The following is an 8,640-nucleotide window of genomic DNA, read 5'->3' as shown; positions in this document are numbered from 1 at the left end:
AGTATGAGTGAGTCAAGCAAAAAGAGAAGAGGCATTCCTGGCAGGGAGAATGACATGACCACAGGCATGGGGATCTGAAATAGCTTGGTATGAACTGGGAACTCTATACAGTTCAGGGTGAACTCTATACAGTACAGTTCACATAGAGTGTGCCTGGGAATGATGGGGCAGTTAAAACTCTGGTGGAAGTCAGGGGCCATGCAGTGGAGGGCCTTGGAGTCCACATTCAGGAATTTGGACTCTCTCCAAGGCCATTGGGAGCCATTGAAGGGTTCATGTGAAGGGGACTCTCATGTGAAATCATGGAAGCGTTCACTGGAAGCCACTGAAGAGTTCTGTCTATCATGTAGAGGGTAGATCAGAAGAAGAGCTCAATTAGTAAAACTTGGCAATGTCTGGGCTTGAGATTGAGTAGTCTTTTGTCATAGAAAGATTAGGGATGGAGAGGAGAGAGTTGATGCAAGAACTTCTTGGGAGGTAAAATTGACAGGTCTTGGTGATTGATTGGCTCTGGAGAGTCAAGGGGAGAGGGGAGGAGTCAAGGATAACCTCAGTGTCCTTTCCATGACATAACCTTGACTACTGTCTGGAGTGTTCCCAGCCCAAGAACAAGGTGCCTAAATATCTAACATCATCCTGAGGTTGCTTGGAGACCAGACTCAGAACAGACAGAAAGAACAGTTTTGAACCAGTCAAAGGGCTGTGTCTAATGTGGCTCTGCCACTAATAGGCAGAGTGCCTTCAGGATTCGTATTTAATTTGGGGGTTTTTTTTTCCTACATCTGAGGTGGAGAGCTGGGTTGGGCCATCTGTCCAGTGTCTTCCAGCCCTATCTACCTTCCTGATGCAATTGTCCTAAAAGTCAAATTCATTCATTCATTCATCCATTCATACTGCAATATCCATTAGCACTATCCATGTGCTTAGCCTTGTTCTAGCAGCTCTGGAAGTCCAAAGATGAATAAGAGTCAACACCAGCTGTCATGGAATGAGGATGGGAAGATACAGATAAATTACAGGCAATTACAACATGAGTGATGGGATCAGAAAACTCAGAAAGGCTCTTCATCCAAGTTGAGAGTAGAGTGGGTCAGGAACTATTTCCCTGAGAACTAGATACCTGAACTGATGTTGAAGGATAAGTAGTTAGTCTGGCAAAGAGAGGGGAGAAATATTCCAGGCAGCAGTAACAATATTGTACAGAGGCCAGAAAGTAAGAGAGTGCATGGTCAACTCAGGGAATTGAAAATAATAACCGTGTGTGGAAGTGTGTCGTAGATAGCCAAGTGCTATATCATCATCATCATCATCATCATTATCATCATCATCATCATGTTTATAAGGCAGGACCTGGTGAAACACATCACAAGCAAATCCACTACTCTTTTCGAAGGACCAAGTTGTATCTCTCTCCTCTGGACTGTGCTGCTGATACAGAGAAATACCTTTACTCTCCAATTCTTTTTACTATTCTCCATGACTCTTCCCTAAGAAAAGAATGTCAGAGATATTATACAATGCAGTTTCATCATTTGTTATGTCTTTAGAGTCTCAAATAATCCTGTGTTGGCAAAAAAAAAAAAATTGTTATTCCCATCTTACACACAGAAGTTGAGTGATTCAACTGATAGTGGAGAAACCCGGACTTGCCCCATATCTCTGGCTCCTGGTCACCCTCTCTTTTCCAGAACCCATATAGACCTTCTGGTTGCACAGGACACAGAACCACACCCATCATTCTCACAGACTTTCATGGTAGACTGCACTTCCCAAAGTCAGTTATCCCCTTTCATTGATTACCTTGGAGGTGGGTCTACTTCTTAAATCTCTTTAGTTAAGCCATCTCCAAATCACTTTGGCTGGAAGATAGGATCAGTTTATGTCTGGGAAGGTTTCCTGTAGACAGCAAATCTTATCCATAATGGGCAGATTTCCTATGTTTAATCAAGGAAGGTGATACTTCCTGTCTCTGGGGTTCTGGCTTTTTAACCTTTTGCATAAGCCAATGCTTGCTTAGAATTTGGAATCCAACTTATTTGAAGCCCTAATCCACACATTGAGGTGAATGAGGAGACCTGGAGCTGGAAGACCAGGGTGAGAGCCTTCCTTGGCTGTCCCTTTTCTGCCTGGTGACCCAGGAGCAAATCACTCTACCACGGGCGTGCCTGGGGTCCACGCGAAACCTTGGTTTAAATCTCAGTACTGCTTATGATTGGTTCTATAGCCATGTGCGAGTTATATAGTTTCTTTGAGTCTCAGTTCCTCATCCAGAAAAATAAGGCCAATCCTTTATACCCCTCAAGATAATGAGATGCTGGAATATAAGAGCTGCTTAGCTGTCATTTGTTAAATAAATGGGAGAATTTAAAACAGTTCCCTTTAACCTTCTCTCCCTCTCAGGCTCACTTTCTCATCCATGGAAGGGAGATAAAAATCTCTCCCCTGTATACCTCATTGGGCATCTGAGCAAATTCCATGCAGTCATGTTTACAAAAGTTCTTGTGAACTTTAAGAGTCTATGACAATCTGAGGTATAATTTACTCTATCTAAGGAACTACGCAAAACTCTTTGCATATGTATTTATCATTCTATGAGTGTCCTACAGGGTGGATATCATCATCATTTCCAGTTCCCAGATAAGGAAACCAGAGCCCAGGAGGTTAAGTGCCTTTCCCAGGTTCACAAGATAGTATGCACTGGAGCAGAGATTAGAATCCAGGTTGGTCTGACTCCAAACCTAGTTGAGCCTCTGATTCCATTGAGTCCAGGGGTTACAATCCTAGTCTCTGGAGCCAGGCTACCTGCAGTCCCATTTGAGGTCTACCACTGATTAACGATGCATCACTGGGGGAGAGTTATCTTCTCTATGCCTCAGTTTCCTCATTTGTGGAAAGAACTTATTGATAGTATCTAACTCTTGGGCATACGACTCTTCAGCTCATTTACTTCTAGTTTCTTCAACTCAAAAATGAGAAAATAACAGTAACTGTACCGTGCCAGGCTGGAGGCAAAGCGACCTTACTTACTGACAACCTTACTGACTAAATCTTAATTCTAAGCTCTAAGATCTTGGCTGTTCTCTACTTGAGACTTACGTCTCACCTCCTCCGTGGAGCCTTCCAAGATCATTCAGGGGCTGTGTTTAGAGTCCTCAACATGCACTGGGCCATCAGTTAACCCTTGTTTGTACGTCACTGAATAAATTTATGTAAATGTCTTTTACGCCTTAACGGATACTGTGAAATTCACATCTTTCTAGAATCTAATAATAATAACTATCATTTCCTGAGTAGCTACCATATGCCTGAAACTGGGCATTTAACCCTATGACGTGAGTTTTATCATTCCTATTATATAGAAGAGAACACTGAGGCTCACAGAGTTTAGTTTGCCCATGAGCACACAGCTGTTTGTACGGAAGACCCTAAAAACGTTTGTAGAATGAATGAATGAATGAGTGGTGTGTCCCCAAAACCACTAATGACTTGGAGAACAAAGCTCTGATCATATGTTCTAACCACACAGCATCTAGACTAGACATAATTGCATAATCATATCAGACTCTGACTTGAACAGAGCAAAGGCCAAGAGGTCCGGTGAGTTTCCCGAGGCTTCCATCCTGTGGACATGCATCGTGAGTGGCACAGGCGGGAGCACACTGGGCCACGTGTGAGTCTTGCCATCTGCAAATATCGGGCGCTCACAGTTCTGTGGGTTAGCCAAGCGGCCGCCTAAATTTTCATCTCTTTAGGGACATTCGATTCTTGGGTGATTCAAAGAGCCAGAGCAGAAATCTATTTGCAGGTTGAAATCGTACCACTATGGTTCCTATTTGTCATGAAAATTGGATTCTCAAAGGCCAATCCCTCTTGATACCACTGAGTTCCAATAAGCCACCCTTTCAAAAATAAGATAAAACCCTCAGAGTGCAATGACACTTTTCACACTCGCCGCAAATCTTTTGCTTTCTCTGACACTTGGCACCCAAAGGTGACATCAAGCAAGTGAGGAGGAAGGGTGAAGGGGTGGGGCGCGGAGACTGGGGCGTGAAAGGAAGTCAGTATTCTTATTTCATCCAGGTGTTCCACAAACATTTAATGGAGGTCTACCTGGTGAGGTGGAAACCATTGTTCCTATTTTCTGGAAGAGGAAACTGCAGCTCAAAGAGACCTGTCAAGATGATTAAGATCCGGTCCCTACGCTCAAAGAGACCCCAGTTCAATAGAGGTGACAGACATGGAGGCCATGACCTATGACCCAAAAAGAGTGGCTACAAAGTACTCAAGGTGTGTGGAAGAGAGCGCAGTTAAGAAGGAAGGCCTCCCTTTGGGAAGTATTTGTAAATGCAGCGAAGTCAAGCCTAACTGTGACATTTGACAATGACATTTGACTTTGTTTCATGAGAATATCATATGCATCCTGATTCATTCCCCAAGTATGTGAGAGGGGTCCAGCACTTGGAGGTTTAGCTGTGTGATTTTAGACAAGTGACTTCTGAATATATATATATATATATATATTTTTTTTTAAGATGATGTTGGGAGTAGGAGGTTATTAATTAATTTATTTATTTTGGCTGCGTTGGGTCTTCGTGTCTGTGCGAGGGCTTTCTCTAGTTGCGGTGAGCGGGGGCCACTCTTCATCGCGGTGCGTGGGCCTCTCATTGTCGCGGCCTCTCTTACTGCAGAGCACAGGCTCCAGACGCGCAGGCTCAGCGGCCATGGCTCACGGGCCCAGTTGCTCCGCGGCACGTGGGATCTTCCCGGACCGGGGCTCGAACCTGCGTCCCCTGCATTGGCAGGCGGACTCTCAACCACTGCATCACCAGGGAAGCCCCATGACTTCATATTTTTAAGCCCTAGTTTCCTTCTCAGCAGAATAGGAATATGGTCATCCTAATTCTCTTTAGGATTATTGTCACTATTGTTGTTGTTTCCCTAGCTACATCCTTAGATTGCTGTGAGGTCTCATAGTGTGACTCGCATTCCCATGCACTGAATCCGCCGCAACCTCCTGTTCGTGTGTGGAAAATTATCTTGTTGTTGTTTCTGTCAAAGGCCTGTCCCTGTATTCCTGAGTGACCAGATACTCTATTGATTCCTCAGTAAATCAAATCTTGTCCCAAAGGTGGACCACCCCCCAAACGATCTCATTTTCCCTCACATGCCTCAGAGAAGCAGGGCAACTCCACAAGAATTTTCCAAACTCGACACTCTCAACATTTTGGGTCACACAGTTCTTTGTTGTGGGAGCTGCCCTGTGCCTTGTAGGATACCTGGCAGCACTCCTGACCTCTAACCCCTAGATGCCAGTACCCACCCCGTGGCTGTAGTAATCAAAATGCCTCTAGGGGTTGCCAAATGTCCAGGGGGCTGGGGGGCACAATGCCCTGTGTTTAGAATCACCTGTGCCACCACCCCGCTAGGAGGTATGCCAGGCAGGGGTTTCTGCTTCCCTGTCACACGTGAGAAAACACCTGAGACCCAGAACAGGAAGGAGCCCATCCAAGCTCACCAAGGAATCTAAGAGCCAGGAGTCCGACTTCACTTCCCGGAACACCTCACGTGGGGAACCGCGGTGCCTTCCACGGCGCATGCACAGAAGACAGACTCTCCTGGTTCTCACGCCTGCCTGGACCCCTCCACACGCCTCACCACTGCTGCTGAGCCTGCAGGAATGCCTGCTGCTCTCCCCCCTCCCTCTGCCCTGCCCTCGCCCCTCCATTTGTATCGTGGGAGGGGATGGCCCACTGAGTGCCGGGAGAGGCACGGGGCCGTCGTTGCAGGAAGGGTGACAAGACGACAGTGAGGATAAAGCCCAGCCTTACCCTGCCCCAAACTTCAAACTTCAGGGGGACGTGCTGTCACCAAGAAGCAAACATTAAAAAAAAAAAAAAACCACCCTCCTCCAACGAGATTCCTCCGTTGCCATGTAAGGGAAGGCCTTGGCCAGCTCTGCGCAACCTGGGAGAGTTGGGGCTGCGGGAGCAGCACAGAGAAGGGTATTCTGGCTCACTCCTTAGTCCCCACCCCCGGCCCTCCCACTCCCCCTGCATCCCTCTTGGAAGGGCCCCTTAGAATGCACCAAAATAACCCCTCCCTCCTCCTGCACCTCCCCCTTTGCCTCGGCCGGCTGTGCCCCCCTGCAGAAGGCCTGCATGCAGCCTGGTGCACGGGTTAGGGGTGTGTAACATTTTGTCTGAATAGGCCCCTATGTTCCCGTAATTTATAGTGGTAAGTAATCTTATTTGCAAAGCAAGCCCTTACAGTTATAAAAAACAAGTTAATTGACTTGCATAAAAATCAAACGTAAAAGTTTTCCATCTTAACACAAACAGCACACTGAGCCCATTTGTACAATAGCTATGATGCAGGGCGGCCCGCGTCTGGACTACCTGGGACCCGGCCTCTTTCATAACCCAAAATGGAATCTTAAACCCTGACACGGCCACATACCGATGGGAGTTACTGAATTTAGAGTCAGTCACTCAACTAATTATACGACGTTTTATTTTTTTCCTTGTGTCAATAAACAAACTTGGGTCTGACTTCTGACACCGAGTCCTAGAAGCCAATTAAGAGGCGTTCCCAATATATTACAGGGTCTACAAACAAGGATGGCTTTTCTTGGAAAAGTGAACATCATGTTTCTTTTAATGAGTGTGAAAATATATGAGTTTCTTAATCACTGGCAACTTCGATAGAGTCTGAGACAGGGAAATCACTGACTCCCAGCTCAGGAATGAACAGGGGCCAGATTCTTGACGGGGTTTTTACGATGGGATCCTCTGGTGAGGGAGTGCTGGGAAGACAGCATTCAAGAAATGCTACATTTAGTTGTGACATGACAACAAGTTGGTGGTGGAGTGGGCTCCATCACCCCGGGAGAAGCAGGGAAAGGAGCCCCGCTGTGGTCAGGATCTTCTGCAGACAGCAGGGACCCCCAGCTTTGTGGAGTGGAGGAAAAATCATAAACCCGCAGAGATGAACATTACAAAGGGCTGCCATGGTACCACCCCGATTATCCCCAGTCTCTGCAGATAAGGGGAAAGGGGAGGGAAACTAATATTTATCGAGCACTCGTCATGTGCTGGGCGTCTTTGCTTTCTGTATTCTGTTTAGCCCTCCCAAGAACCCTGCCGGGAAGATACAATTGCTCCTACTTTACCGATGAGAATACTGAAGCCTGGACAAGTGGAGTGACTTGACTAAGGTCACACAGCAAGTTGATGGCAGAGCCGAAGTCGGTCCTCATTCAAATCAGTCATCTTGCTAGCCCACTGCTCTGATGGGATGGGAAGAGTCAAGGATGGAGCCTTCGGGAATCCAGGATCAGACATGATGTGAGTGAGTATCACCCTTTGTGGAAAATGGTTCCACCTACCCACTCAGCAATATCTACACAGGCTAGAAAAGCAACAAGAAGGCATTCTTACGGAGGTATTCACGGAGAAGGGCATCCCGTTCAGCCGGATGGTGGCGGGGGGTGGGGGGGCGAGGGCGGATGGTCAGGAAATACTCCTAAGAGTGAGTGACCCATCATCGGTGACTTAACATACCTCAGTATTTGTGAGATGGACAAGTGGGGAAAGAACACCCGGGAAGATGGGCCAGCACGAGCAGAGGCATGAAGTTGCTAGAAGAGAGCGAGCATGGCCCATGGCGTCTGGATACTGCTGGGGGCGCCAGCTCCAGGGGCTGGGAGGACGCACAGGATAGCCCACTGTGGGGGCGGGGGAGCAGGCGGGGAGGACGTTGCCGGACACTATTCTCTGAACCAGACCGAGCGGGTCAGGCCTTGGGCTGGGAAAGACGGTTGACAGTAATCAAACCTGAACTGAAAAGACGGAGGGACACCTGGTACCAGGGTTCAGGTCCAGTGCTCTGAAGCAGCACAGTGAGGGGTTCAGAGCAGGGGCTCTGGAGCCAGCCCGCCTGGGTCTCAGCGCTTCTCCTTGCCTCAGTTTCTCTCCCATAAAACAGGGTAATGAGAGTATCTGCTTCTTAGAACAGCACCCGGCATATCACGAGGCCTGGTAAATGTGAGATGCTGAAGGCCGTCATTTGGGCCCCTCCACCTTACAGCCCATCACCTTTAACAAGTCGCCTAACCTCCCAATAATATGAATCTGTGGGCTCCTGGCACACAGTAGGTGCTCAGTAGGTAGACGCCATCACTGCTGTTAACTCTGTTCTCTCATTATCACTATCTCTGGGACAGCCAGTGATCTCCTGCCTTCCCCAGCGAGGAGCTAGTCGCAGCCACCATCCCCTCACCACGACCTGTCCAAGGCAGGCTGCCATGCCACCCAGGCAGGCAAGACAACTGGACTTGCCACCTACACAGAGCGCACACCAGGGGCGCGGAGCCTGGCTCGCCGGCTAAACAGGGCTCCCTTCTGGCCGGCAGGGCTGCCCCTCCGCTCTGCATGTGCCCTGCGCCAAGTAGAGCTCCTGTTGTTTACGTTTGGAAAATGCATTCAGGGCAGTTCCCAGAAGCACTTACAGAGCTCTTATTTAATTGCTGCTTTATAAACTCACTGCTCCAAAGAGTGAGGGACTGATGGCCCGGCCTCGCACCTGGAGCGGCCTCGCTGCAAATACTTTTCTCAGAACGGCCTGGGAGCCCAACTCCCAGGA

The sequence above is a fragment of the Orcinus orca genome, chromosome 19 (genome assembly GCF_937001465.1).
Source record: "Orcinus orca chromosome 19, mOrcOrc1.1, whole genome shotgun sequence".
NCBI lineage: Eukaryota > Metazoa > Chordata > Mammalia > Artiodactyla > Delphinidae > Orcinus > Orcinus orca.
The sequence above is the reverse complement of the archived record's forward strand: the minus strand, read 5'-3'. Positions refer to the sequence as shown.